Source organism: Pinus tabuliformis, chromosome 8 (assembly GCF_031772625.1).
Source record: "Pinus tabuliformis cultivar Carrire ecotype Pingquan chromosome 8, CPIR1, whole genome shotgun sequence".
Classification (NCBI taxonomy): Eukaryota; Viridiplantae; Streptophyta; class Pinopsida; order Pinales; family Pinaceae; genus Pinus; species Pinus tabuliformis.
The window spans coordinates 199,748,446-199,754,927 of record NC_142294.1 but is presented as its reverse complement, the minus strand read 5'-3'; positions in this window follow the sequence as shown (position 1 = coordinate 199,754,927).

The window sequence follows — 6,482 nt, the reverse complement described above, 5'->3', positions numbered from 1 at the left end:
AAAATCTATAAATAATATAAACATAATGTAAAAGATAATAATCATAAATAATAGTTAATTAAGCTAGTAATTAGGTTGAAGAGGCATGTCTAATAGGACATGATTCTTCATGAAGAGACACTTGCTTGGTATATAAACAAGCCTCTCGTTCTCATTTGTAGATCATCATTCATTCTTATTCATTTTATTTAATATAATATTTATATCCTAAATGGATATCTTGACGTTCCAAGTCTTTTGGAGTAATTAGAAGTAACTTTGTTCGCATCACGTCCCCACTTTACTAACTTACCAAAATCTTGTTGGCTTCACACAACTTAGAACAAGCGAGCTTCTAACCTTTTAATAAGTTTAGGTAAGTTCATTTGAGTTAGTAGAATGTTGTATGTAAACCAAGCAAGACATGGCAAGGGATTTGTCTAGATAACAAAGGAGGTAGTTTTATAAAATTAAAGATGCCTTGGATTTAAATGTGAATTGAGCTTTATTAAAAGTCTTTGTTTAGCCATTGGGCCTTGGATGGAATATTTAGTCACCATGTTTTCATTCATGCATGTAGTCTGTTCCACCTGAATCACAATTGTAAAAAGACAACAAGGCTACGTACAAGTTCCACATAATTTGGGCAGAATATTTACCCTTTCATACACAAAGATCATAAGAGAGCAAGTATGGAAGTGTTGGGAGATTTTCGGATCTGTACCTATGCTGTACACTCACTTGTATTGCTATATAAGAGTATAGAATTGGTGTTGTGTTAAGATAATGTACCTCAGATAATCTTCTACAACACTGTGCATGCTTGTGGATGATCTGTGTGCCTTTCTGTTACAGCGGCATCACACGTAGAGCAGACCCATACATCATTGATTTCCATTTTGTATGTGCTCACATTTGCTTTACATACACTTCATTTCTAGTCCAGAATGGAGAAAGCAGGTGTGTAGGTTTATTTATTTAGTTCAGTAGCGAGCAATGAATTAGCTTGCTCGAGATCTAAGAGGTGGGAAACCTCTTAATTTCTGTTCACTTTGAAAGTTTTAAAAATAGCTTGATTGATTCAATTGATTTATGTTAAAATTGGCAACTAGGGCCAAACTTTATGTGGGTCATCTTATTAATGGAAGGTGATACTTTTTTTGGATCCCTCTCATCGAGAGGCATAGGATTGATCTAAAGATCATCTGATTCCGATAAGTATTCATGGAGATATGAATTATTTGTGTTATGGGACAATTCGTCAAGGTCAGCCAACAACCAAATAAACCCCACTTGTGCTCAACGTTTTAGTATAAATAGAGGTGGCCTTCAAGTCATTTCAACACACTTGGGATCTCTTTCTCTCTACTTGTCTTTGGGTTTTAGTAGGAGGAGAGATCCTAAGGGATAACGCTGCCTTAATCTAGAGGGCAGAAGCTGGAACTGCTGGAACTGTCGGGAAAAGCCGGAACTGCTAGGAATAGCTGGAATTGCCGGGAACTGTCGGAACAGTTGGGAAAGCTAACGCAAAGGACAGAAGCCGGAATGGCCGGAACTGCCGGAACAGTCGGGAAAGTTGACGCAGAGGACAAAAGCCGGAACAGCTGGAACTGCCGGAACAACCAGGAAAGCTGACGCAGAGGGCAGAAGCCGGAACTACCGGGAAATGCCGGGAATAGCCGGAATTGCCGGAACTGTCGAACTGCTGGGAACAACTGAAACTGCTGGGAACTGCCGGAACAGGCGGGAAAGCCGACACAGAGGGCAAAAGCCGGAATTGCCGAGAATAGCTAGATTTGCCGGAATTGCCGGAATTGTCGAAACTGTCGGAACTGTCGGGAATAGCTGGAATTGCCAGAATTGCCGGGAACTGCCAGAATAGCTGAGAATTGCCGGAACAGCCAAAACATCTATCTCCAAAGGAAAGTAACATGCAAGAGACAATTAACTAACATTGGGACAGTTGTATGGTACTTACCAGCAAATACATCAAGCATGCAATGTTATAGCTAGCATGCAAGGGACAACTAGCATGCAACAACAAGCATGCTAAGGACAACAAGCAAGCTAGGGACAACAAGCAAGCAAGATGCAGCCAACACATAGGTCAGTATGTCAACATGGTGCAACAATGGCACATAAAGCAATACAATGATGGGTATATCATGATTAATGAAGCGTGATGAGATGCAACATAGTGATGATGGGTGCAGCGTGATGACGAAATGCAGCACAACGATAGGTGAATGAGTCACCTTGGAGAATCAGTTGAAGCAGCTTGTCTTCAACTGATCTCATGTATCATCTTTTAGAGATGATCTATGCTCTTATCTAGATAAGTCAAAGTGTTGACTTCTGTTGTAAACGTACTATCTCTCTCTCTGCTGAACTATTGAAGAACATATAAGAAGAATTGATCAAGGGTTTCCCCATATTGGGGTTTGTCCCTGGCTAGCGCCACATCTTGTGTCCTCTTGTCTTGGCTTGTCTTCTGCGATTTATGTTTATGTTCTATCTGCAGTTTACTTTAATGCTGATGTGATTGCTAATTTGGAAAAGGTATTGAGCTAACTGTGAAAATTGAAATAAATTGCTCTGAGCATAGAACATACCTAAAATTAACAATTTATAATTCTTGGTGGTTTCCTCACATGGGAAACAACGGTCATTCAATTGATTTTTTGGCACTCTCCTTATGGTTTTGGGCACCACATGGCTGGAAACTTGTACAAGCTCTTTACCTTTCAAGAATATTCTGGAAGCTCCTAAACAAACAGGGAGCTTCTACAAGTTCTCAAAATAAGGGAGTGGCCAAAGCAAATTCCTGAAAGTCTCCCAAAAATCTGCCAAGCTACCAAAAAGCTCTCGACAACATTGGAGTGTTTTGTACCATCTCCCAAGCTCTGTGGATTGGGGAAATGTTGGGTAAGGGTTCCCCAACTCCTGGAGTGATACCTGTGCAACTATGGTTAAAAGTCTGCTTACTATGGTTTAAAAAAAACTAACAGAGTGATCATGATTGGCCATTTCTCTAATAAAACACAATAAAATGGGTGAGTGATCAGTACCAAGTCATCCAAAAGAGGAAGATAAATAACAGAATAAAAGAGTAGAAATGTAATACATGTTAATTCATGTTCACTAGTATCATTCTCATCATCCAAATCCAGAGGAAGTCTGTTTCTAAAAAGTTCTTTTATTCAAATATTTCCGAAGTTAGCAGCCTGGACTACAAAGCTGCATATCCATCATTTATGTTGTGCTTTTTTGCAAGTGCCAAATTCTGGCCCTGCTGATCACATCTTTGTTATTTGTGCAGATGTTATCGATGAACTTTCCAAAACTGGTAGACAGTTAGAGGCCCTTAGATTTGCTCATGAATTTGGCATGGTGGATAAAGTGAATCCTGTGGATTTGTTGAAATTATATTTGGGACAAGTGGAGAAGGCTGCAAAGGAAATTTTGATCAATGGACATGGCTCAAAGGCTTCTGAGGTTGTTGCCGATGTTTATACTATTTTTAGGAGATTGAAAGGAACTTGATGTAACACATAAGTGAACATTTATATTTTGATTTGTGTTTTAATCACAGACTCCAGAGGAGTGTATCTTGATTCAAGTATTTTTGTGATTTCTATTCGTAGAATGAATCATACACAAAGAATGTGACTGTCATGCAAACTGGTCTTGGTCTTATCAAAACGTATGGTTTGCAAGTTTGCTTTTTTGAAGACAACTTGCAGAAGAAACTAAGAAAAATGGAACAGGAGAAAGAATATAGAAAAAGAAAGAAAAATAATGAGAATATTAAATATGCACAGGAGAGAATAAACAGAAAGAAGCACTTTAAGTCAAAGGCAGAGCATAAAGAAGACAAAAAGAAAGCTGATGCTGAGAAAAAGGCACAGAAGAAAAAACAGAGAATGAAAGCTGCTGAGGAAGAGGAAAATATTAAAAGACATCAATCTTTTGAACCTTGCTATGGGCTTTCAGAGAGGGAAAATGTTCCTTCAAAGAGAGCTAAGTATGCTTCACCGAACGAGAGAACCAGAGTGGCTGTTGGTATGGGCAACTCAAAATTTTCACCTTACAATATTAATGGGTTTCAAAATAAGTCTGGGATTATTGGTAATGGTCACCATACATCAACTTTTAGTGCCGCTAATACGGGCCTTACTGGACTTGCTGCCGGTGCTTTCACATACCCCTCAGCTTTTGGGACTAGTAATCCAACCCCTATTGGATCATCATTCCCCTGCTGGTGGTTTTGGTGAAATTGATATAAATCATGTTAGAGCACCAGTATATGGGACTGGGGATTTGGCAAAGTCATCTGCAACCCAAAGTAACTATAATTTTGAGGGAAGAAGTCAGCAAAGCTATAAATTGAATTTTGGTGAAATTGATAACAATCCTGTTCGAGCTTCAGCTTATGGGACTGGTGCTTTGACAAACTCATCTTCCAGTCAATGTCATTCTGAGAGAGGATCCCCAGAACTGTATACATCAGCTTTTGGAGGTGGTAGTATGGGTAGAATTGGGTCATCTGTATATGGATCAAATTCTCATACAATTCACTCCTCTGATGTGAACCAAGGTAGTCATGAAAAGAAGCCTTGGACAGTATTCAGGTTTTGCTGGTAGAAATATGGGTCATGTTGAGTCGGCAGGGTATGGATCTGGTGTTTCCACAGTGCCACCTTCCAATGTGGCCCAAGGTCACTTTGAAAAGAAAGTATCTGTTATAGATAGGCATCTGTTCAACAGTGGGATAACTTCCCTACCCCCTACATACTGAGCTTTACTTGCTCTGATAGTGAAAGTACACTAAGACAGAGTTGTCTGTATAAGTTTGTCGTTATGGTAACAGTATAGAACTCTCTGGCAGTTCTCATAAGTTGTACTAATACTGTATCTATTTGAGAAATTTTGGATTTTGGAAAAATCATGAATGCTATTTTGAATCTTGCTTTCTGGTTGAATAAGAATTTTCTAGTGGGTAATTCAAATGATTTAATATATCTGCACTCAAATTTCATTTGTCGTGTTAAAAACAAATTCAGTCAGTGGTGGTGAACTTCCATATAATACACTATACTTCTGTATTGAGATTCTAGAAGTAATCTCCTATGGATTGCATGGATTATTGGAAAGAAGCTTTTATGAGATAACCTGATGTCCGAGGGAATCTTATATCCGTTAGGTTAAATTATGAAAAAAATGCCGCAGCAACAGCGCCCAAGCCAACGTGAATTGACTACTGTAAATAATTGGAATATTAACAAAATTATTGGTTCACTCCAAACAGGAAGCAAGAAGCCAGGTTGGCCAAACAATGAATGTTATTGACCTTCCAATTTCCTTATCTCCATCCCGTTCATGCTTTCTCGTGTAACAAGACATTTGTTTATCTCTGTTTATGCTATATATAAAAAGGTCAAATGTGTTCTTGCCCCCATGTGGTTCTACTGAAATCTTCATAAATTTACAAAATTCTTATATATACATATGCCATTAGGATACCCACTGTATGCGATTTTGATTGTTGCTATGTTTCTCAGACTGGGTTTCATTTGCTATCGCTGCGTGGAGTGAGGGATAGCCTGTGTTGATGATGAACATTGAACTGGTTATGATTTACACGATTTGAGGTATATTTAACTTCCTATAGTATGTGAAGTACGATAGGTTACCGGATATCAGCATGGATCAAAGACTAGATGACTGTTGGGCGTTTGAAGCTGACGACTGTTGATGACACATTGATATATAAAAATAAGAATATCGAAGATAAAGAGCAGCCCTTGCATGCCAAGCCAGCTTGCAACTGAAATTACCACCTTCAATGGGAGGGCACACATCAGCAGGTAAATGATAACCGATAACAGGTTCAAACCGAGTGAACTCTTCAAGCAGATAGATCTACTTTCTATCAAAAAGGTGGTTTGGTTCTTAGCCTCATGGCTAACAGGATCAACGCAGAAACAAACACCAGTCCGCTCTGGATTGACTTTCAAGGAAGTGAACAGTTTCCTTGCTAAACGCCCTGCACAAGTTGTGACATGGCCAATGTTGCAGTTTGTGCTACTATCCGAGTGTTTATTGTTTAGGGAATCCTTAATGGTGGTGCTAGGAGCCAAATTTATCCATTTTCTGTCCGTATGTTTCAATAAGAACTGATGTTTTCAATTGAACTTTGCCATTTACAATTTAATATGGACATCATGATATTTATTTGTACATCACGGAAAAGAATATATATGCATTAAATAAATAATTATATCAGTAACTGCGTGATGTAGATCGGCAATTCCTATTTCATAGACTATTAAATAGTTAATGCGTCCTGACATGTAGGGATTTTAACTTTCGCCCTCCTTCTCGAGGCTGCTATCTCGATGGGCGTGCTTTCACTGAAAGGGCGAAAGTTAAATGCCTGCATGTCAGGGCGCATTAACTATTCAATAGTCTATGAAATAGGAATTGCCGATGTAGATCCGTGT